At 44.9% G+C, this 25,157-nt stretch overlaps 1 long non-coding RNA gene across 3 annotated transcripts in view; it reads left to right on the top strand.

The window, feature by feature from the left end:
* LOC123000867 (uncharacterized) overlaps positions 1 to 25,157 on the top strand; it is a 49,312-nt gene that overhangs the window by 10,713 nt on the left and 13,442 nt on the right. Inside the window, exons 3-6 of one of the 3 annotated variants that reach the window (XR_008959718.1) lie at positions 888 to 940; positions 6,408 to 6,494; positions 13,670 to 13,818; positions 19,242 to 24,695. This is a non-coding gene — a long non-coding RNA (uncharacterized LOC123000867). Of the gene's footprint in view, positions 1 to 887; positions 941 to 6,407; positions 6,495 to 13,669; positions 16,485 to 19,241; positions 24,696 to 25,157 lie in introns of those variants that run through there. The other 2 variants (XR_008959717.1, XR_006409212.3) reach the window with 2 other exon arrangements.

The raw sequence follows: 25,157 nt of genomic DNA, 5'->3' as shown, positions 1-25,157 counted from the left end.
CATTTTTTCAGGGTGTTGGATTTTAGTTGCTCACTGTTTTGAGCTATTTTACAACTTTTAAGTTGCAAGTACTGATAGCAACGCAAAATAATTCTTGTCCCCGGACATGAAAATAAATTCTGTCTGGTGGTGGTTCGATTGACTCCTCCTGCCCGGCCCCCTTAATCCCTCTCCTCCAACCTGCCTGTGGAAATTTATTTCAACATGTATTTATTCCTTATAAATTTGTGGTTTTCTACTTTCTCATTTTAACAGTTGTAACATCTGCCTAGTTCCCTCATTAATAATGAAATAAATAAAATCTTTAATATGTATTGATTTCCTATCTGTATGATTTTACCTTTTCTGAAAATTTCCTTTAACAAACATATTACTCTTTACTTTGTGTTTTTGAGTCTTACGAAGTTATTCCCTCCCCCAAACTTATAAAGATATTTTCACCTATATTCCTTTAGGCTATCAAAGTTTTAGCCTTATTATTTAAGCTCTCTGCAATAGATTTTTACTTATGACGTGAGATGGTGATATAATTAATTTTTTTCCCCCATGGAGAGCCAGTTTTCCCAGTGCCATTTACTAAACCATTCACCTTGCCCCACTAATAGGTAATTCTATCTCTGTTGTGTATCAAGACTCCTTCATGCATAAGTCTGTCTCGGGGTCCCCATTCTATTCTGCTGGTCTGCACTTTCCATTTCTGCACCAATGGCACACTTCCATAATTCCGGTAGCATTATAAGAAATCCTAACATCTCCTGCCGTGTTCTTTGTATTTAAAATTGCCGTGGCTGTTTTTGACCCTTTATTTATCTGTATTAGAATCAGCTTATACGGATCCACAAAATACCAATTGGGATTTTTTCATCTAAATTCTATTGGATTCACAGAGTGCTGTAGAGAGAATTGCCTTCTTGAGGATTTGATGTCTTCTCAACCACACGTATAGTGTATGTCTTCCATTTGTTTCAATTTCTTAAAATATTTTTTTCCCAGCTTTATAGTTTTCTCCACACTGAGTCTTACACATCTTTTGTTAGTTTAATTCCTAGGTAACTTGTGGTTTTGTTGCTGTTATAAATGGCGTTTTTCAGATGTTTTACTAGAATACAGTAATGCAATTGGATTTTTAATATATTGATATTATGTCCAGCAACCCACAATTGTTCTTTTTTTTTTTTTAAGATTTTAATTTATTTATTTGACAGAACGAGAGAGCACAAGCAGGGGGAGTGGCAGAGGGAGAGGGAGAAGCAGGCTCCCCGCTGAGCAGGGAGCCTGACATGGGGCTTGATCCCAGGACCCTGGGATCATGACCTGAGCTGAAGGCAGAGGCTTAACTGACTGAGCCACACAGGCATCCCCCCACAATTGTTCTTAAAGTTAGAATTTTAATATGTGATCTCTCCACCAATTCTTAGTCCTTCTTGGACACAAGGGACTCATTTCAGTTTTCAAAACTTCCTGTGGAAGATCTTTCAACTCAGTACTTTGCAGAATGTCAGGCACATTGCAGACACATTCAATAAATATTTGTTCAATAAATAATGGCCAAAAGAAGCATTTTCATTTGAAGAATTGTGCATTTCTCTATGATCTGCAAATTCTATATTCAGCTGTGTAAGCATTAAGAATATGATATACGGGGGCGCCTGGGTGGCACAGTGGTTGGGTGCCTGCCTTCGGCTCAGGGCATGATCCCGGCGTTCTGGGATCGAGCCCCACATCAGGCTCTTCTGCTATGGGCCTGCTTCTTCCTTTCCCGCTCCCCCTGCTTGTGTTCCCTCTCTCACTGGCTGTTTCTGTCTCTGTCAAATAAATAAATAAAATCTTTAAAAAAAAAAAAAGAATATGATATACGCATCGCCTCCCTTCCAGTTTTATATACGTAGAATCCGCTTGAAATAAATGTTGAGAGCAACCCTGCAAGAAGGGAGGGAGGAGTGGAATATCACAGATTGATATCTAGGGGGAGGTGAGGAGAGGGCACTGTTACTAGACAACCGACTTCATTCCAGGCGGGTGCTGACCCAGTTCTACGAGGGTCTCCTTTCCCTCCTTCCTCTTCCTCATCCGCTCCTCTTCTCACCTGATAGAGTCAAGAACATTACAGATCGAGATTTGTTTTCCCTTTTGGAGAAGGCATGTTGGCGTTAAGTTCAGGTTGTGATATAGTGTTCGTTCTGTCATTGTCGACTTGGATTGTTGAGATCTGAAAGGAAGCCTAGAGATACAGTGGCCCTGTCTCTGAAACACATTATCCCCTATGAGGAACTCATAACAGAATGTTGAATCTGATGGGGACTTCGGAGTAGGAACGATGGGTTCTGCTTTGGTATTTGAAATGATTATGGAATATCCACATGCCTGTTGAGAGGTACGGGACTGGAGGCAGCTGAACTGTTTGAAGAAACCTACGTTTACAGGTCATCAGTTCTGTGTGAGTGGAGGCTGAAATCAGGCCAGTAGACAAATTACTGCAGAGGGTTTGTAGTGAGAGGAGAGAAGAGGCTGGGCACGGAGCTTGGTACCACCTCTTAGAGGAAGGAAGGCATGGCCAGGAAGAGATGCCCGTCAAGGACGCCTACAAGGAGGAGCTGGAGGGATAGGAGGTGAAGTGGGGCAAGTGGAGACAGGAACCATGCAATGTTTTTGAGAGGAAGTGGGAAAGGGGAAGATGCCAAGGAGAAGTCAAGGAATATCAGCAGAGAGTAGACTTAGCACCAGGTGGCCACAGTGACCACAGTGGGTGGATGAGTTCTTTGCTCGTGCCCCTTGTCCTTGGAATGACGAGGCCCCAGTCTGGCTAGTTTGGTCAAGACACTTAACTGCTATGGGTCTCTGTTTGCTCATCTATCAATTGGACGTGATAAAAAAACAGCTCCCTTCAGGACTGATCTAAGGATTACTAAAAAGATATTCAGTGTCTTGGTGAGGTCTCAACCCTTCACTCCTTCTTTTTTTCTTTTTTTTTAAAGATTTTATTTATTCATTTGACAGAGAGAGAGACAGCCAGTGAGAGAGGGAACACAAGCAGGGGGAGTGGGAGAGGAAGAAGTAGGCTCCCAGTGGAGGAGCCCGACGCGGGGCTCGATCCCAGAACGCCAGGATCACACCCTGAGCTGAAGGCAGACGCTCAACGACTGAGCCTCCCAGGCGCCCCTACCCTTCACTCCTATCTTTGTCCTTTTTCACCCAGATCTCACCCTTGAAGCCCATCTGACAGCTTCATACCTCCCATATCATCTGAGCTTCTCTCTGCAAATTCCTTTGTCCTGAAGTTTTCTGTGAAAACCTTATTCTGATGCAAGCATGTGTGGTAGGAGAGGGCTGCATTGCTTCCCCCATCCTGCACTCCCCAACCCTCCTGCAGAAGCACAATCCCACCCCACCCCACCCCTCCACCATCCCTTCTGACCAACTTGTATTCCCTGGAAGTTGAGGGAACAAATGAGGCAAGTGTCTCCTTGGAGATACATTGTCCTTTGAGTGATTCTAAATGGAGATATTCAATTGACCCTTCTGTCTTCTCCACCGAAAGGATGTATGGTTGCTAGGAAACCAACAATAGGTGTTAACCACACCTGGCAAGAAAATGCTCCTAACCTGAAGAGGAATTATACTCAGGAGAATTTTTAGCTGCTGTTTCATTATCATCTTCCAGAAATTTAATTTCACAAATATGTATCGAACTCGTACATGCAAGGAACTTGCAAAGCACAGTTCTAATCTCATCATTCCTCAACCCAAAGCCTTCCATGCCCTTCCATTCAGAAAAGGAAGTCAAAACTGCTTAATGTGACCTACAACGCCAGCTTTGGCCCACTACACTCCCTACTCCTGGCTCACCGGGCTGCTGCTCGCTCTCTCCATTCTACCTTCTGGCTCTTCCTGAAATCCCATCGTGCTCTTGCCTGCACAATGACTCATCATTCTTCGAAACCTTGCTTTAAAGATACCATTAAGTCCAGACCGAATGAATTGCTTGTTGCTGCTGACTAATGATTTCAGGCGTGCGTGCATCCATTCAAGCAAGATTTTCTCTCTTAGGTACTCAGTACATACCGAATGCACCTTGTTTGCTTCTTTCTTTATGGGGCACAGTTAGTAACTATTCTATTCTTGCCTCTATCATAAGAATTTCCCGGTGCTGACAAAACTATAGCAACTGGTAATTCTTTGATTTCACAAATTATGGGCCTGACTTAATAAATACAGAGTTGAGAATTTTAAAATTTAAAAAGCAGCTAGTAATTATCCCAGAGTGGTTTTTAAAAAATTAAATACACTCTGTTACCCAATCATGCTTAGTACAGCCATGGGAGACGTTCTCCTATATCGAGGCTTTATTCGGGTTTTCTTAAATTTGGATGTTCCCAGAATGCTTCTCCTTAAGAGAACAGGTATTATTTGACGCTCCCTCGCTCCTTCCTAAGAAATGGCTTCTCCCCATGATAATAAACAATTCACCCATTATCAGCCCTCAAACCAGGATTATTAAGAGAGCCAACTTTTATTTTTCTATTGACACATACTTTAAATTCTCTCTAAATCTCTTTGCACAAACGAACCCCACTTCCTGCGGCCCCGCATTTCACCCACTTCATTGTGACAACATATCTGATGGTGTAGTGGGTCTTTGAAATGTCATTACTTGACCTCCCTTACATATATGTTCCCTTGAGCCCGGGTGCATTTCCCAACATGATCCTAAATTACAACCAGTTGTATTGCCAGAGTCTAGTATGAAAAGCAGAAACCAATTTGAGTATTTTGGAGGGAATTTAATAGAAGGAATTCAATACATAAGTGATGAAAGAGTAGAGAAGCCAAACAGAGTAGCAACAGCTGGAAGTTACTAAAGCTGAGAGGGCAGAGAGGGTTCATGGGTCCCAAGATTTCACATCACCTGGCAGAAGCCCGTCCCACAGAGGAGAAAAAGCTATAGCCAAAGACACCACCGGAGGAAGAGAGAGAGGGAGGAAAGTACCATGGCTTCTCCCTTTCTCCCCACGCCAATCTTCCAGAAGCTTCCATTGGTCAAATCAAAGCTACAGCCAGCCAGAGGGTAAGGACCCTGAGAAATGTTTCCTGAAAGAGCAGATAGGGAGAGGCAGGAAAGGAGCAGGGGAAGGAAGGAAGGGGTCTGACAGCAAACAGGCACACGGTCCTGCCTTGAGCCCCAGGGAGGCAGCTCTGTAGCGCCAAGTGTTTTTCTGATTAAGTTAAAAAAATCCTTTTCTAAGGGAGAAATGAATACCTCTGCATTATAATCACGTCCCATATTTACATTTTAAGTGGTTTTCAGGAGTTTACCTCCAATTAATAAATGTCTTTCTTTTCAACATTTATTTGAATACCTGCTCATAAAAATGCATCTTACTCCTATTTTTGCCAAATTTAGTGCCTAGAGGTTTTTCTCGGTTTGGTTCTGTTTAGCAGAACTTTCAAGTAGCATGTTGAGAGCTTTAGGCAAATTTCAATAATCTCCTTTCAATTAGAAGGACGCTTCCTGCACGGCAGGATCCCGTTAGCTAGGCTGAGCCCCGGGCATCTGAAAGCCATTTGCCCAACATTCGGCATGTACTCCTGGGAAATTCTGTACACGCTGGGAAGATCGGAACCATGTAGTGCAAGTAGGAATCTGCTAGAAAGTACCTAGAGTAAGGGGAAGCAACGTAGGAAGATCGTATTTCTAGTCACAATTAAACAGGACTATTAAAACCGCATACTGACTTTTGGAAACTGTAGTCTTCAGAAACTCTTGTCTACGTGTAAGCCACAATCTATCACTCCTTTACTATTGTCATCCATCTGTCTTACTCTAAAAATGATAAATGTTCATTTTAGAATATTGAGAAAATAAGGGAAAGTACAAGAGTTAAAATTTTTGTAAACAAATAACTTCAACATCGAAAGTTAACCTCTGTTAACATTTGAATGTTGTGTGTGTGTGTGTGTGTGTGTGTGTGTGTGTAAAACAGCCTGTGGACATATCATGTTGTGTGTGTGTGTGTGTGTGTGTGTGCGTGTGTGTGTGTGTGTAAAACAGCCTGTGGACGTATCATACAAATATTATATATCCTGAGTTCCATCATTTACCATTTTATTTTGAGGGTTTCTTCATACTGTAATTTTCCTCATTGAAAAATCATTTTAATTGGCTCTTAATATTCCATTGTATGGCTGTACTATGGTTTATTAAGTTATTTCCCTTTTGTTAGACATTTAGGAACTGCATTGCTGCTTATGTCTTGACAAGCCAACATGAAAAGACTGGTTTTTGGTCTATAAAAAGGAAGTAAGGTCTTAAAGAAGTTGGTGTTTCCTTTTCTCAGGCTCTGATTATCTCTCTTAGCTTTGGTTCACATTAACTGCTTTCAAAGTCTTCTCCTTCTGTTATTTTGAAGAGTAAGAGTGAGAAGAGGCCACCACCTAAGGAACTCTGACCCCCGGGATGGCCATGGAGAATTATTCCAGTGATGATTGTGACGAAGGTAAGCCTTGCTCTTGTTTCTAAATCACTGACATACTTTAGGGTATATATATATATATGTATTTAGATGCTTAGAAACCCCTTGTTAAGTGATGAATTATGAATGCCAAAGAAAGTTATGGTGAAACGCCTGATTTATTTGGGGTGTCCATTGGGTTTTCTCATTCCTTTTGTGTGTTTTTTTTTTAAAGATTTTATTTATTTATTTGACAGAGATAGAGACAGCCAGTGAGAGAGGGAACACAAGCAGGGGGAGTGGGAGAGGAAGAAGCAGGCTCATAGCAGAGGAGCCTGATGTGGGGCTCGATCCCATAACGCCGGGATCACTCCCTGAGCCGAAGGCAGATGCTTAACTGCTGTGCCACCCAGGCGCCCCCCTTTTGTGTTTTTCTAGTAAACATTAATGATTTGCAGTGAGACTGGTCCAGAGTAGTCTTTATAGTCTAAAAAGAGGAGTAAATGACATGATGCATAAAGAATTCAGCTCAATGACTGGTTTGCTGAAAATATTCCACAGATGTCAAGTGCCATTAGTATCATCATCCGTATCTTCGTCTGGTAGGACTTCACAGCTTACAAAGAACTTTCACGTAGCTTTACACTTTTAGTGGCCACAACTTGGGGAAATAGGCAAGGCTGAGGATCCTTTCCACCTCCAGGTGCTTCCACACCATAGCTCATGAGGATACTTGCTCACTTGCTGATGGCATTTAAATGGTCACGCTGGCCTGAATTATTTTAGACTATGACTTTGGCAAAAGCAGATAGACTGAGTGGACAAGTTTGGCAAAGTACTCTTTATTCTAGCAGACCTGGGCTCCAGACTCCTTGCTAGTGAACTGTTTGATTTTAGGCAAGTTACTTAAATCATGCTCAGTGTTTGGCCAATGCCAATAATTATAAAAATAATAATACCACCGTGCCCTCTGACCTAGGGTTAGTGATAAAGCACAAAGGAAGATAAAGCAGTCAAACTTATGTCTCTCTAGGAGAACTTAGGAAAGTATTCTGACAAGCCTGTTCTAAACAATCGGGCACTTGCAAATGAAATATAACAATCTACACGTTCTTACAGAGTGTTCGATATGAGCACTTAACATCCCCTTTCTTCTGCTGCACATGCTAGCAGTCCAGGTATACAGTAATCCTTCAAACTGTTCCTAATACAGACCTATACTCTTTTTAGCACCCATCTAGAGGCAAGAAGTTGGAAGGGAGCTACATCTGGGGAAAAAAACCCAAAAGAAGAGCCATGATTCAGTGAGAGACTGGCTGAAAAGCTGCATCCAGGTCAAGGTCATGGCTCCCCACATAAACTGGAGAGTCCAGGGGCCTCGGTGTCAATGGTTTGGCACTTATGATTGCTCCAGATTAAGGTTCATCAATTTGTTTTCAAAGAGCTGCCCCCAGAGTCAGCAAGGTTAATCCATTCTAAGCACTAAGTAATCAAATGGTCAGCAAACGCATCCCACAAGGGTATGGAGGAAGAAAGCTGGACACGCTGTCCTAGTCATTTAAGAACCATACATGACAGAACTAATCATCCCAATGTTCTGGTGAACAGTAGCACTCCACCGTTAACAGACTTGACTTATATTCCCCTCATTTTCAAAATATTTTATAAACACAACTGAAAAGCCATCTTTTTGGTTTCATTAAATGCTAGAATGAGGACTGTCATTTGAGGACCTCGGAAGGACACACCTTTTCTAAATTAGCGGGACAGGCAAGGAACAAAACAGGAAGGCTGGTCAAATCATGGGCTCAGCGTTCCCAGCCTGGCAGAGAGCTTTCCAGGGAATACAAAGAGAGGCAGAAATAGAAGCGGTGTTTGGATGCTGTTAAACTACGTTCGCTTTACCCGAGAGAGGAGGCGGATGTCCGTTGCCGACTACAGATCACCAAACTAGCACAGATGAAATAGGCAGCCGTAAGCCTTGCATGACACCAACAGCTGCTAAAAACAGAGCACGTGACCAATTCTTGTCTTGGCATTCTTGTGTCAGAAAATAGAGGAAGCAAGGAAGGTGGCTACAGCCCTGGGTTTATGTTTGGCAGGGCAGAAGGGTTGTAGGGGTGATAGGGAAGGGTGGAGTCCTGGAGAATTAAGCAAATGTTCCTCCTTAATCTTGTTGACTCAAAAAAAAAAAAAAAAAAGCAAAAAGATATCAAAAAGTTTATCAAAAAGATACATACAATGAATGATGAATTTTGAATGATTTGCTTCAAAATGATCTAACGGCAGCAGGGAGGAGGTCTCCCTGGTAGGTGGGTGTATAGAAAAAACAGGAATGTCTATGCACTGGTAATTGTTCAAACGAGGTGATACATTCACGGGGGTTCATTATGTACCTCTATTTGTGTATGTTTGACATTTCCCGTAATAATAAGTAAAACAAAACAAAATAATGTGTGACTCATTCCAAGGCCAAAAAAAAAAAAAAACTTTAAAAGGAAGAACGACTTTAAAATATGACAAGCTTTCAAAAAAGAAACAGCGTATTGATAGAGGCACAAACAATCCCATTTAGGGAGAAAATGTGTGTTTTTGGAGTGAGGGGTGGGAAGGCACCATCAAAAGCAGTGTGACTCAACTAGGAGCCATTTGGAAATTTGTGGGGACATTTTTGCTTATTGTAATCCCTGGTGATGCCGGTTCTCAGTGGTGGAAGGCCAGGAGTGCTAAACTCCTTTAATCGGAGGAGCCTAGAATAGTTCCCTCCATGCCAATAGTGTCCCTACTGAACGGCACTGATGTGAGCAGACTGAAGTGCCAAAGTGGCCACTGAGGTGCTCTTCTGTTAATCTGATCTGAAAATCACATGATCCATGAATGGAAAGGGTAAACAGTAAAGGTTGAGTAACAAAGGCCCACATAGAATTGTAAGAAGTGGGTCAAGAAAGCCAAAGATTGAATCTCAACCATGTATTCAGGTACAATAAGAATATAGCATTTGCAGGTTTCAGAAAGAGGGGATAATGTCCTCTAATCTAGAAAAGGTAGCACAAACATGGGTAGAAGACAATTGAAGAGCAAAACGGTAAGAGAAGTAGTGAGAGCACACCACCGAGAACTTAGGCCCGTACCCCAACAAGGCTGCACTCGGGGCACTTGCCCCGGAGGACTCAACACTTGCCTCAGGCTCTGGAGGTGACCCTGTCCTTATTAAGGAAAAATCTAATAAACCACAGGCCAGTGGCCCCATCAGGGGGTGAGCAAGCCTGACTTCTGGAAAGAGCATGCCTGGTCTAGCCATGCACACTATGGATCAGGCCTCACTTCGGGGAGCTCAAGACACATTGAAACAACAATTCTGAAGGTCAAAGACAGCAGAAGATGAAGTCCTCAATGAGCTGCACAGATGGTTAATAGCCTAAGTCCAAGAGGGGAGGAGCTGTGGCTCGAGTCTGCAGGGAGCACTTTGTGGTGCAAAGGGATATAACCCTGATCTTAAAAAAGGGGGAATTTTTGAAGAAACCTAGAAAACAAGAGAGGATGCATCTGTGGAAAGTTCAGAATTGAGGGGAGGAAAGAAAATGAACAGAGGCCTCATCCTTTGACCGAGTCTTAGTTCAGGACTTCACCTCTACCCACTTTCCATGCAGCCTTCTTGTCTCGCTCAGCCCTTGGTATTCCCCCGCTCGCAGCTTCCACGGCACACCTACCTCTGACTCATTGCCGCTCAGGCCCTCGGGTTTCTCTGTGCTCTGGCCCCACATCTCTCACAGCTCTTGGCCAAACACCCCGATGCCTCGGCCTCATACAAGGAGGTGTCCCTGGCCGCCCTTGGACAAACAGCCCAGACACGTTCCCAAGAAAGGGAATGAGCACAGTGTTTCACTCTGAAGCCAATTCACAGTCTTTGGGTGCTCTCATGGAAGCAAATGCAAGGGAAAAGTTTGTCTAAAAATGTTCTCTTTCTCTCTCTAGGGATAGATTCCTTTTGATTTATTCACTTTTTTTAGTTTCTAAAAATTGGTACCAAACCTGACAGAAAAATTCACTTAGATGTTTCATGAATGATAGACTGGAATGTTTTTAAATAATATTTACTAAAAGGCTGGTCACTGAATCGCAGCAGTCTGGTATCCGAATCAGCCTAAAGAGCTTTGATCCATCAGCTCCGCTAAGACTGAGACGTCTATCTGAGCTGTGATACCAACTGTGGCCGAAACACCTGCTTTGTAGTTCTTGTGTGTGTCGGGGTGTAGTCCTCGTGGTAGCCGAAGATGAATCATCGTGTCCTTTCAATGTGATTTTTAAAAACTACATATCATAGGGGCGCCTGGGTGGCTCAGTGGGTTAGGCGGCTGCCTTCGGCTCAGGTCATGATCCCAGGGTCCTGGGATCGAGTCCCAGCATCGGGCTCCCTGCTCGGCGGGAAGCCTGCTTCTCCCTCTCACACTCCCCCAGCTTGTGTTCCCTCTCTCTCTGTCTCTGTCAAATAAATAAATAAAAATCTTTAAAAAAAAAAAAAAGAATTACTTCCTTGGGGGAAAAATAAATAAATAAAAACTACATATCATAGATCTTTAATACCTTAATTAAATTTCTGACATCCACAGTCTTGTAATTAAGGAAAGAGATTTTTTCTTCTAAAAATTACAAAACTGTACTTGCTAGTGAAACGCCCAAGTACACACAGATAGGATGGGGTTGACGATAGAATACGAATGCAGTAAAACACAGTCCCGTTGGAGGCGGCTGAGTGAGGGCCGGCAGACACCGTGGTTTTCTTTACTTACTGGCTCTGCCAGCACCATGTTTGGGTTCTGGGGTTGGTGCTTATCTGAAATCATGTTGACACAGGCATGAATGTTCTGAATTTTTTAAGTGTGTGTGCGTGTGTGTGTGTGTGTGTGTGTGTGGCTGTTGCTTGCTCTGCTTGCTGGAGCACATTTCTCTTAACGAAGAGCTTTTGAGAAGCTGTAAAAATTTCACAACATATAGACATTTGATAACAACAACATGTACTCCCTGGGAAAAACAACTGGGGCTTCGAAGCAGTTGATACTCTTCTCGTGCTACTGCTCAGTAGACGCCCTTCGGGGGGAGGGGACACTGGAGGGTTTCTCCGAAGACAGAGTTTGGTAGACCATTTCTAGGAAGATAACAGCTTGGACACATCACGTTAGTGTATTGGCAATTGACTTTTTATTTTTATTTATTTTTAAGATTTTATTTATTTGAGAGAGAGAGAGTGAGAGAGAACATGAGTGGCAGGGGGAGGGGTGGAGGCAGAGGGGGAAGCAGACTCCCCGCTGAGCAGGGAGCCCGATGCGGGACTCGAACCCGGGACCCTGGGATCCTGACCTGAGCCAAAACCAGATGCTTAACCGACTGAGCCAGCCAGGCGCCCTGGCAACTGAGTTTTTAGAAAGACTCTACTCAGCTCTATACTCCGTACTTTGGGTCTCATTCTGTTCCACATTTTAATAGATTCAAAATTGCTAAAATCCACATACATTGATGAAGGGATTTCTTCTGAACACGAATAGGACATGAGACAATGACTTCAGCACAGTGTATTACACGTAAAGGGCTTTTCAAGTAGTCCCTCAAATGTCTGTCGATGGGTCATTAGCGGAAAGCAGATCAAAGACAGATACTAACACGAACTCTGAAGTTCAGGCTTCTTCAAACCCCACACCCGTGGGGCCTTATTCACTGAATGTCTAAATTCTTATTTCGGGCTCTTAAAATTCTTCAACTGTGTTTACAGAATATGTCATCTGCTCATCTTTGCCTAGTGAACACACTTCGAGTCTAAGAAACAGACTGTAAATGTAATGTTAATTTTATGTAGCATGAACTATGCGAAGAATGTCGAACGTTACGCACGTATCATTGATTTATGGCCTCAGTCTCTGCTGGACCCGGCTCCTATGCTGGCTGCAGAAAGTAGGTCAACAAGCCGGGACAGATGCGCGGCCTCCCTGGGCCAGGCCGAGAGAACATTCCTTCGGTGTGTTGTTTCCAGCCCAGCTGTTTGTCCAGCGGCACCGCGAGGGCCAGCAGGTCGCTTCTGGATCCCAGCCTGCGGAGTCGTCCCCACCGCTGGCGGGCCAGGCACAACACTGCAAGGATGGCCCTGCAGCTCTGCCATCAGCCAGCTTTCATTTATCTTAACGAAACGAAGCAACACCCCCAAAACTCAAATCGACAAATGGTTTTATCGAATAGGCTGCTTAAAACCATTTTTTCAATCAGCTTGCCCAAGAGTGAAAGAACAGAAAACAGCCAAAAGTTTATTATTTAAATGTCCCTCCTTTGTCCCACGCTCACCCCTAGTGCTATTTTTTTCAGTGTTCCGGAATTCTCGGTCCTTAAAAAAGAACACTTGTAACAAGTTTTCACTCATACCACTTCTGACACCAAGTGAGGGCGTTTTTTGGTTTTTTGTGTTTTTTTCTCCACATCAACCAATTCAACTCTCTGGACAACGACTGGGTGTCATACAATTCAGCTCCATTCTGACACTCCCCGGAACTGGTGCAGACCCCACGGGTTTAAGGGCTCGGTCCCACAAGACTGTCCCCACTTCAGATGCCAGCCACATCCCCATTTGTCTCTGGTACTTCTGACCAACTGGCTATAAACTTGGGCTTCTCACAACCCCCTCTTCAGGTTTGATAATTCACTAGAAAGACTCACAAAACTCAGGCAAACACTTGGCTTACTGCATCTGGTTTACCATAAGGGATTCAACTCAGGAACAGCCAAATGGAAGAGATGCAGGGGGCAAGGTATGGGGGAGGGACGGGGACGTTCCATGCTCTCCCTGGGCACCCCACTCTCCTGGCACCGTGATGTGTTCGCCAACCCGGCAGCTCTCCAAACCCATTGTTTGGGATTTTAAGATTTCACTAGACAGTCATGACTGATTAAGCCATTGGCCACTGGTGGTTGAACTCAATCCCTAACCCCTCTCCCTCCATGGAGGTCCAGCCTTCTCATCATGGCTTGGTCTTTCTGAAGATAAGCCCCCACCTTGAAGCTTCCCAGAGGGCAGTCACGAGAAGCCTAATTAGAACAGAAGAGCCTCCAGGATATTCCAAGGGATTTAGGAGCTCCACGTGGGGAACTGGTGCCAAAGACCAAATATACATTTTTATTGTAATCACACAATGTTTGTTACCTTTTTTTTTTTAAGATTTTATTTATTTATTTGACAGACAGAGCAGGAGCAGGGGAAGCAGCCAAGGGAGATGCAGACTCCCCACTGAGCAAGGAGCCCGATGCGGGACTCGATCCCAGGACCCCAGGATCATGACCTGAGCTGAGGGCAGAAGCTTAACTGACTGAGCCACCCAGGCGTCCCAAGGTTTGTTACTTTTATTGATTCAGTATGGAGGGGAACAAACCCCATAACTCCCTTCTTGTTGCTTCCGTGGCACCAACTTCACCTGGGAAGCTCGCCGGCAGATGATAGCCTTCAGAGCCATGAGAAATGGTGTTGTTTTAGGCAGCATTGCTTTCTAGAAGACTTCTTCAGCTTACCTTCCATTCTGGCTCTTGTGAGTCAATTGTCTGTTGATTGGTCACTGTGGTAAAAACAGATCAAAGATGGGTACTAAAAATAGATTAGGAGGTTCAGGCTTATTCAAGCCCTAAGCACACAGAGTTTCACTCATTTAAAGTGACCCTCGGTCCACAGATGAAGACAGCTTTTCTCCCTATCTTGAACTTGGCATTGGTCACCAGCTTCCCGGTGGGAGTGGGGGTGGGTAATGAGGGGGGTGTTAGGACCTGTGGGGAACTCTGGCCATGGGAAAGTGGAGTTCTGACTCTGATGGGCCCAGCAAAATGGGGGAGACCTACCCAAGAGGGAGCAAGGGGGGAGAAGATCCCCATACCCTTGAACTGTTTCTACAGAAACCCTGAAGTTTCCTTCCTTCTTTCTCTTTCCCTCCCCCACTCCATACTCCCCAAAGTGTCTCATAGGTTCTTATCTAAAAGTGGCTGTTTCTGAATTTTATGTAACAGTAACTTCCAGAGTATATGACCACGTATTTGCAAATACATTTGGGATACCCTTTTCTCAGAGGCTTTGAAATATTTCCATCTGCCAGAGTTGTTGACATGTCCAAGTGCAAAGAACCTGAGTCTTAAGCTTAGGTTATCGGTCCCCTCCTGAAAGTGTCCGTCAGTGAGAAGTGGCAGGAGAAACCAGAAGCTAAAGCCCCCCCGGAACAGATGAGGGCTTTGAACCTCAGCAGGGCTGGGAAACACTCCAAGAGGAGATGTCACAGTTCTTCCCCTAAAGACCTCCAAAAAAGCATCATGAGAAATATAGAAACTGTACCGCCAAGGCCCCGCCTCACACAGCTCCAGGGGGAGCCGTTCACAGGCCCCCCCACCCCCACCCCCACCCCCATGCTGCACAGAACAGGCCTCTGAGAATGAGATGGTGACATTCTCTGGAAACACACGCCACAGGGAGCTTCCTGGGAGAAGGGCCGTTTCCTGTCCTGGGCCTGGAAACACATCCACCACCCTGAGAGGATTGATTGTGGGTACATATGACGTAAGTCTGTTCCTCATCCACCCAGAGGCCTCCCCGAGGGCCTCCCCTTGTACTTTGGGAACAGCCCAAACTTTGGGATGAGGAATTTTGAAGATTGGTTCTGCTACTTGAGGGTGGTGTGGTCTTGGGGAAGTTATTTAACCTTAGTCTCTGAGGTCTCATCTGTCAAGGGAGTTAACTGTGTCTAATACTCTGTTTTCACACCCAAGAGGGAGAATTCTGCGTTTCCTGGTAGATTCTGGGCCTTTTGTTGCGGGGTTAGGGTAAAGGAGGAAAATGAGTAGGGCCAGAGTAGGCTGATTTGACTTATAGGGAGAACAGAGAGCAGAAGTAGGAAGAAGGAAAAAGCCATTGGGAAAGAATTAGTAAAATGAGAGAGAGAAACGCCAGAGCTGACTGAGCTGGGGGGAAATCTGGGGAGCGTGAAGAGGACAAGGAGGACAGAGATTCAGGGGACAGCCGAGGACAGGCAGGACAGGTGAACCATGTTTAGAGAGAGAGCTGGGAGGCTTTGTATGATTATTAAACTGTCCTTTAGCATTTCTAGAGATAATTCAGTTAAATTCAGTATTTTGATCAGATAGGTTGTTGAAAACCATTGCCTTCATCAGCTTGTCCGAGAGTGAAATAAGAACAGAAATGCCCAGAAGCCCATTACATAAATGTCCCCTCCTTGGCTCCATGCTTACCCCCAGCTATAAACTGCAGCAGGTCAAGGGCTTGAACACACAGCGATAGCCCTGGTCCCTAGCAGGTGTGGCTGCCGACACGGAGAAGCCACCCATCAGATGTGTCACTGAATTTATTGTTTTCTGTGGCATTTCCAAGTGTCAAGCCTGATGAAGGTTGATAGAGAATTACAGTCTCCTTTGACTTCATTGTCATGGGTCATGGGTCCCATGCGGTGTGATGTGGAGATGACCACTCTGGGAACCTCTGGATGAATCATAAACTTTCTAGAAGCATCCATGCAGAGCTCATTTATGTCATTCAAAGCTTCCTGTAGCCAAAAGAAACCTCATAAAAAGTCAGCTAAAACCACTTGTGCACTTTAAGACATTTCCTATGCTTTGACACTAGGAATAATAAAATGAGAAAAAAATACTTTGCAGTCAAAGGAAACGTTTTTGCTTATACCTGTGGCCAGGTGGGTATTCTCCACTGTGAACTGACAGGCTTTAATATTTGATGCAAGCATCTGAACATCCATATATCTTAAACCATTTCCCTTCTTCTTTTTTTTTTTTTTTGTCCTATAATATTCACTGGTTTTAGTGGTCCCCAAAGTGGCATGGGATAGTTTTATATAGGAATTATATTTGGAAATAGAGTCCTAGGGGTTCACGGAGGCTGAACCATCGGTTTATGTTACTTTTTAGTTTTAGAGACTTTTCCCATCAGATTTCTTTGTGTGATTTTTGTGTATCCTCATAAAACCGGGAGCTAAATAAAGGAGAAAAGAAGTAACCCTTTTTCCCTCTCCTGCTCGGACTCCCCCACCCGTCTCGTTTGCACTCTGCTGCGGGTGCTGTAATTCGCTTAACCTCCACACCCATGTGCAGTGCACAGAACGAACTGAATCATCCCCTTATTTCTGCGGGGACGAAACAAAGCAAAGAAAGTGAATCACGTGCCCATGAAACGGAGATGCTCCCAACAGGGTTGGAGTGACGTTTAGATTCCGAAGCCCCCCACTCACAGATCTCTCTGCATGATGGAGAGCGAAGAACAGAGAACCTGGAGTCCATGCACCAACCCGAGGGCACGAGAAGCACCTATCCCCACAGTCTTAGAGATTTCCTGCAGGACGAGTTGCAAGTACAAACATTCACCCAAATTCCTCCCACCCCCACTCTATTCTCAGGAGAGAACAGGCCCTTGTCAATGTGTGCCTGTGGGGCCTGGAGATGTTTTCAAGGGAAACAGCTAGAGCTCGCGTTCCCATCTATATTTCAGGGGCAACTTCCACGCTACTTACAAGAAATAATGGTTTTTTGTTTTGTTTTTGGTTTTTTTGCCCTGAATGGAAAATAATGTTCATGTAGAAAGTTTAAAAACACAAAACGGATCTGAAAAAGAAAAATCACAGAATCCTAAAATTTGTGGTGGTAAATCCTTCTAGGGTGCTTTTACGGATGTTTATATTTATGGAATATGTATGTGATGAGGGAAAAAATGACTCTACATTTGCTAGATAAATTGATTTTGTAAATTAACTAGATGTCATGAATATGTTCCCACTTTATTCATTATTATTTCATATGAGCATTTGAAAATGGCTATTTGAAATGGTTGCATTCAAGGGGTGCTATGATCTATTTAATTTAAATTAATCCCTATTGCTGGACATTAATCCCAATTTTCTGCTATTAAAATCAATACTTCTGAGGCATCTTTGTATAAATCTTAGCAATATTTTCTTTGGCAGAAATTAGGGGATGTTGAAATGCCAGGTCACAGAGCATGCCCATTTTAAAGGTTTTTGACATGCAACTTTATTTTCTTTTTTTTTAAAGATTGTATTTATTTATTTATGAGAGAGAGAGAGAGAGCACAAGCAGGGGGAGTGGCAGGTAGAGAGGGAGAAGCAGGCTCCCCGCTGAGCAAGGAGCCCGCCCGATGCAGGACTTGATCCCAAGACTCTGGGGTCATGACCCGAACTGAAGGCAGACGCTTAACTGACTGAGCCACCCAGGCGCCCTGACATGCAACTTTAAACATCAATTTTCAGTCTTCCTAGTCTTGCCAAAATTGCAAATTATTTCAATAAAAATACTTTGCCAATTTGATAAAAGAAAAATGATGGTTTTACTGTGCTTTTACTATGACTATATATGATTGCTAATGAGATTGAAGGGCTTTTTTCACTGTTCATTACCCATGTATATTTTTCTTTTTGACTATATCCTTTCTTTAATTTTTTTGTAATAGTTGTCTTTTTCTTGCTGATGTAGAAACCTCTTCAAACATTAAGGATAGTAACCCTTTGTTAATACATCGGCCAGTTTTTCCTGGCTTGCTGTTTGCCTTAATTGCATTTATGAGTTTTTTAAATGTACGGAAGAGTTTTATTTTTATGTTTTATGCAGTAGAAACGATTAATCTTCTTTACGTTTTCTGACTTAGCCTGTATAGGCTTAAAAAAACTCTCTAGCGGCGCCTGGGTGGCTCAGTCAGTTAAGCCTCTGCCTTCGGCTCGGGTCATGATCCCAGGAGTCCTGGGACCCAGCCCCGCATCGGGGCTCCCTGCTCAGTAGGGAGTGTGATTCTCCCTCTCCCCACCCTTCCCCCTACTTGTGCTCTCTCTCTCTCTCTCTCATTACCTCTCTCTCTCTCTCTCAAATAAATAAAAATCTTAAAAAAAAAAAAACTTTCCCTAAGTCCCACAGACTTTTGTCCATAAATCACAGCCGTGTCCTATACTGTCTTGTCATGGCTCTTCTATTGTTGGGCAAGGTCAAAGAGACTGAAGGCCAGGAAGAGCTCCTAATGCTTACTTCCCCCTTATGTGTCCTGTTTGATCCTTTACAATCGATGCACTAAAAGCATGTTTTAATCGAGCAGCTCCTGTGTTCCAGGATTGTCAAATGTAGACGACACAGACACGTGCACATGTACCGAATAATTAACACGTGTGAATAGTGCAGAGACCAAGGTGGGAGGGGAACTGGATGAACTCTTTAGAAGTCCCTGCCCCTTGAAAATTTAAAGTCCAATACACTCTTGAGGTTTTAAAGAGGCAAGATTTATAGGGCACATGTGAATAACTGCAATATAAGGGAGAAAGTGTAAGTAGCTTGTGAGATGGGTAAAATCTCTCCGTGCTCCCACCCTGGGGCTCAGGGAGGGTCTGTAGAGAAGGTGGCCTCTGAAGGGAGCTTTTGAGGCGGAAGTGAAGGAGAGGGCACTCTCTGCCTCCTGCCCTCAAAGACCAGGGAAAGCAGGCGCAGTGGACCCAACCTCTCCCTGCAGTGCTGTAAAACAAAATGGTTAGTGGTCAAATATGCTTGTCATCAACCCACGATGCCCAGAGGAGGGGCCCACGAAAAGGGTCAGCATTTCTCCACACTGCTCTTGGCATTTACATTCGCATGTGGTATTTTTTGGGGCGTATATAATTTTCTTTGTTACATGGTTACATCTTCTCAGATGGTGTGGCGGATTCTATTTTCCAAAGATGGCTGTACTAACGTATATCCCATCTCACATGCTCTTCTTAGGATGTGACTGTAACAGGTTTCATTGAGGATGGAGTCTCCATTCCCTCCAGAATTGCCTCAGCCAGGAGAATGTGGCAGAAGTGTGGCTGTGTGACATCCAAGGCTAAGTCCTAAAAAGCACCCATAGCTGGCTCTCCTTCTCTCTCTTGTGACGCTTGCTCTCTGAACACAGCCACCATATTGTGAGAAAGTTCAGGCCACACGAAGGCCACACAGGTCTCACCAACAGCCCCCGTCAGATTCCTGGCTAACAGTGAGACAAGTAAACAGGAGAAGTCAAGGCTCGTGATGTCATTTACATCTTGAGACAATTATCGTGGCTCCTGGAGACTTGGTTGGGGGGGAAAGGGACAACAGATCAGGTGTGGAGGCAGGGAGAACAGATCAGAGGCTACAGCCATAACCCAGGACAGAGATGACGTGGTTTTGGCTAGGGTTATAGCAGTGGAGTAGGTGAGAAGCAGTCCTATCTGGGAAATGCTTTGAAGGTATAGCTCATGGGGTTTGCTAATGGACTGGGTGGCAGTTGGGAGGGAGAGGCATCACTGACAACGTCTAGACTGTTAGCCTGAGTAGTTGGGTATTGGGTGAGTGACGGTGTCATTTACTCAGATGAAGACACCCGAGGAAGAGCAGCTTTTCAAGGCGGGTTAGTCAATATTTTGATCCCGGGCATGTTGTGTGACAAACCTGTTAAACATCCAAGTGGAAAAACTAAAGTGGGAATGTGAGTCTAGGGCTCAGAGAGGCTTCAGCTGCAGATACAAATATGGGAATCATGGCATAGAGATGGTGTTCCGGATATTATTGCTGAGTAAGAAACGACCCCAAAACTTAACTTAAAACAGCTATTTCATTTGCCCACCAACCTGTGGGGTAAGAATTTAGGACAGGCACAACAGGAACGTTTAGTCTCTACACCACACTTTCTGGGGTCTCGGCTTGGAAATCTCAAGGACTGGAGGCAACATGACAGGTGGGGCTGGAATCACATGGAAGCATCTTTACTTACACATCTGACAACACAGGCTGTCTATTCACTGGGACCTAGCAGAGGCTGTCAACTGGAATACTTGGCTTCTCCATGTAGCTTGACCTTTCTTACAGCGCGAAAGCCTTCGGATGGTTGGACTACTTACATGGCGGCTCGGGCTGTAAAGTGATTATACCAACAAACAAAGCAGAAGCTGCGTCATCTTTCCTAACTTAGCCTTGAAAGTTATGCAGCATTATTTCCACTTCATTCTGTGGGCTACAAGAGAGTCACAGCTTGCCTAGATTCCACGTGAGGTGGGAGGGTAGTAGATACAGACCCCTTCTCTTGATCAAGGTCATGTGAAGATCCCGTTATAGAAAAGCACGTAGGATGGAAATATTGTCGCAGCCGACTCTGGAAAATACAGTTTCCTACAGAGGGTATTTATTTAGGGCCTTGTAATTCGATGAGATCTCTTAGGAAGCAAATGTAGACGGAAGAGGTCCAGAACTGAACGCTGGGCACTCAACATTTAGAGGATGGGAGAAGGAGGAGCCAGTGGACAGAAGGAAGCCTAGAGCCTATGTCATTGTGTTGCTAGCAACTGCTCCTTCCTTATGAAATTCCTTTAGGAAGTGGGGTCAGAACAGCTTCTCGCATTGGCCATCAGCTGCACCCTGGGGCCAGAACCAGCCCTCTCCTGTGGACACTGCCTGGGGGCTCAACTGAGCCCAGCTCCTCAGTCCCACCAAGATGATCATTTGTCAATACCTCTAGACCCTCAGGGCCCTCCAAAGCCTCAGGGCACCTGGGTAGCGCAGTCTTTAGGCGTCTGCCTTCGGTTCAGGGCGTGATCCCGGCGTTGTGGGATCGAGCCCCACATCAGGCTCCTCCGCTAGGAGCCTGCTTCTTCCTCTCCCACTCCCCCTGCTTGTGTTCCCTCTCTTGCTGGCTGTCTCTATCTCTGTCGAATAAATAAATAAAATCTTAAAAAAAAAAAAATACCTCCAGACCCTCGAGTGCTCAGTCTTCCCTAACACAAGGCAGGGCAGGGAGGGTGGTGGCCACAGACCCCTCCTGGGCACCTCCCCTCCAAGTGGCTTTTAGAAAACCATTTGTGCCCCTTCTTCAAGAACTAAAGGAGCCTCCATTTTACTCAACCTCAAAGAAAACTTAACATCCAAACGGTAGCGTATGGATTTAGATTTAACTTGACTTTGGTTTCCTTTGAAAGTATTTGGTGAATGCTGTCTTATATCTTGGAGAATTTCAGAAACTAAGAGTCCCAAGGTAATGATGTTTTCACCTCCAGGAAACGAAACTGCCAGAAGTTCCCTAAATGGCAGGTCCCAGGGAACCACACAAAATAGTTAAGTCCCTCGTCACAAGGACCCTGCGATAATAGTTAAACAGTCCGTGTGTTAACGAGTTGGAAGTTCTATGATTATAGAGCGGTCTTGCAGAAACGGGTTCTAACCTCTACAGAGTTATGAAGAATGAGGCACGTGCTATTCCTTTAACGTTGTTCTTGCTCATGCAAATGACGCCCTATTACACCCAGCAATGCTTAACTACTAAGTTAAAAACCACCACATAGCAATTGGGACCACTCCAGGGGGTGGAGCAAGCCCCACCCCCCACCCCAGCTGCTTTGTGGTTTTATGCAATTCGCATATTGTATACAAGAAGACTTGACCTGGGGCAGGCAGCAAGAAATGTGTAATTAGAAACACTTCCCAAGGAAATTACGGTGACAAGTGAAGGCTTGAGGATTTCCGCAGGAGCCTGGAGCCGCAGATATTCATTATAGGTACTTGGGAGGCACAGCTGCCCTGCTGAAAACCGTGGCTAATTGCTGAGCGGCTGGATGCAAGCGTGGAGGACAGCCCAGAGCCGCCCAGGGCCAGAAATGGTGTCTATGGCAACACAACGCTCCATTTTTAAACTTTTCATGGCGTAAAAAGAAACTGCTTACGTTTTTCTTTTTCTCTCATTCTTCCTACCAATCTCAGAGTTTGTAGCGGTAGTGAATCCCCTCTAGGTCTAACGTTTCCTGGTAGCTCACAACTTTCTGGGTTAAGTGCTTTTGGCTTTACCTCCAACCAGTCATTAATGACTGCTCCGGGAAGCATTTTCCAATCAAATTATTGTTTAACCAAGATAAAAGAAAATGCACTTTTACTGCTGTCAACAACAGTTATAAACTCTCCCCCTGAGTCTACATAGGACAAGCAGAGATTTTAAATTTAAGGAGAAGTGTCCCTTCGGGGGTCAGTTAAGAAGGACTGTTCTCTACATACAGTGAAGTTGCCCAGAGTGCCCTTGAGGACCGTTGGCTGTGGCCTGGGAGGATGCTGAGCCACAGGCAGGAAGACTCAGGAAGGTTACACGTGCACCCCCTGGGTCCTCAGTCATTCTTCGTCAGTGTCCTTCTAACCTTGCTGTTAAGCCTAATGCCCTAAATGCTTCCACAGGGGAGTCGGAGAGCAGTGAGTATGAAATAGCCACACACACGATAATCATCACACTTCCTGGGTGCTGACCGTGACCCTGTGCCCAGCGGGGGCTGCGCCCCGTGGTTTGCACACACCATCTCTAGTGAGCTCCGTCGGGCCCCCAGGAGGAGAACACAACCATTATTCCTGTTTCACAGATGGGGAAACTGAGGTTCAGAGAGGTTAGCTTGGCCAAGATCCACCACATCCTGGTGAGCAGCTGAGCCAGCTCTTGACCCCCCCAGTCTTTCATCAGAGCCTTATCTTTTTATTTTTTCTAAATTTCACTATCTACATTTCCTCTAATTTATTACCTACATTTTATTTGTGGTAAAATACAGATGACATGAAATTGACTATTTTCACCATTTGAAAGTGGCATTACGTACCTTCGCACTGCTTCGTGGCCATCACCTCCCTCCATCCCCGGAATTCTTCCCATCTTGCAGAACTGAAACTCTGTTTCCATTAAAAAACAACTCCCCATTCCCTCTTCCTCTACGTCAGCCCCCGACAACCACCATTCCAATTTCTGTCTCTCCAAATTTGACCACTCTGGGGAGTGGGTTTATACAGTACTTGTCCTTTTGGGACTGGCTTATTTCACTTAGCAGACTGTCCTCAAGGGTCATCCATGTTGTAGCAGGTGTCAGCATTCCCCTCCTTTCCAAGGCTGAGTAACACTCCATTGCACACCTACAACACGCTCGTTTGTCATTCACCCCAGATGGGCACTCAGGTTTGGGTGCTACCATTTTGGCTATTGTGAATAATGCTGCTGTGTTTAACTCTTCTTTTTTTAAAAAAATTATTTATTTATTAGACCGAGAGAGATCAGGGCGTGATCCCGGTGGATCAGCAGGGGGAGCAGCAGAAGGAGAGGGAGAAGCAGGCTCCCCACTGAGCAGGGAGCTCGATGTGGGGCTCGATCCCAGGACCTCGATCCCAGGACCTCGATCATGAGCCGAAGGCAGATGCCTAACCGACTGAGCCACCCAGGCAACCCTGCTGTGTTTAACTGTTAACCACTAAGATACATGAAGACTTTGAGTGACTCATAAAGGGGGGCACACCACCCACGGGCTGCCTGACACCCCACCAGGCCGATCTGCCACGGACCACGTGGCCCATCAGCCCATTCCAGAAGGCGCCATCTCACAGGCAGGGGAGAAAGATGCTTAAGGTCCAAACCTGTAGGTTTGCCACCTGGAGCTCCACGGCTCCATGCTGGCACATCTGATGAGGAATTTAGGTGTTCAATTCCAGTCTATATCCCTGAGACTTAGATTCTGTGGAAGACAAGGTCTTTCGAATACAGACTTCTCAGTCCAGACTTGACTGCAGGGTCCCCCAGCTGGACCAAAGCCTGTCTTGGGACTCCACGGGCTCATCGGCCAGCCCCTGCTGACTTCTTCCACCCGGAGGCTCCCAGCGGAGCTGGGGATGAGTGGTGTCCCCCTCCCAGGGGGCACCACCATAAATGGGCTTTGTGGAAATGTGAGGGGCATTGCTGGTTGCCAAATGGTCTGGTCTGGGGGCAGTGCTGAGAGCGAATGCGTGGGGCCAGGGACACACACTAGGCTCCCTGCCATGTGTGAGGCAGTGGCCCACAACAAAGAATTGTTCTGTATCCTGAATCACTTTCAAATGTCTCATTAAAATGTATGTTGTAAGTGAAAACCTCATGATAATTATCTGAGCCTAAAACCTAATTATGTTTTACAAACGAACACACAGTAATTTTGCATGGTTTTTACATGCACCAGATTTTCCAGGAATGCAACTATTGAGTAAATTGAGGGAGACGGTGTTTTTTTTATACTTGGAACTTTACCTTCTCAAACTCAATACACGAGAAAAAAATAAACAAATCAAAAACATGGGCAGAAGATATGAAAAGACACTTTTCCAATGAAGACATACAAATGGCTAACAGACACATGAAAAAATGTTCAAAATCATTAGCCATCAGGGAAATTCAAATCAAAACCACACTGAGATACCACCTTACGCCAGTTAGAATGGCAAAAATAGACAAGGCAAGAAACAACAATTGTTGGAGAGGATGTGGAGAAAGGGGATCCCTCCTACATTGTTGGTGGGAATGCAAGTTGGTACAGCCACTCTGGAAAACAATGTGGAGGTCCCTTAAAAAGTTAAAAATTGAGCTACCTTATGACCCAGCCATTGCACTACTGGGTATTTACCCCAAAGATACAGACGTAGTGAAGAGAAGGGCCATATGCACCCCAATGTTCATAGCAGCAATGTCCACAATAGCTAAATCGTGGAAGGAGCCGAGATGCCCTTCAACAGATGACTGGATTAAGAAGTTGTGGTCCAGGGGGGCGCCTGGGTGGCACAGCGGTTAAGCGTCTGCCTTCGGCTCAGGGCGTGATCCCGGCGTTATGGGATCGAGCCCCACATCAGGCTCCTCCGCTATGA

This window comes from Ursus arctos, unplaced genomic scaffold, assembly GCF_023065955.2.
Source record: "Ursus arctos isolate Adak ecotype North America unplaced genomic scaffold, UrsArc2.0 scaffold_17, whole genome shotgun sequence".
NCBI classification, from domain to species: domain Eukaryota; kingdom Metazoa; phylum Chordata; class Mammalia; order Carnivora; family Ursidae; genus Ursus; species Ursus arctos.
The sequence above is the reverse complement of the archived record's forward strand: the minus strand, read 5'-3'. Positions and strand labels throughout refer to the sequence as shown.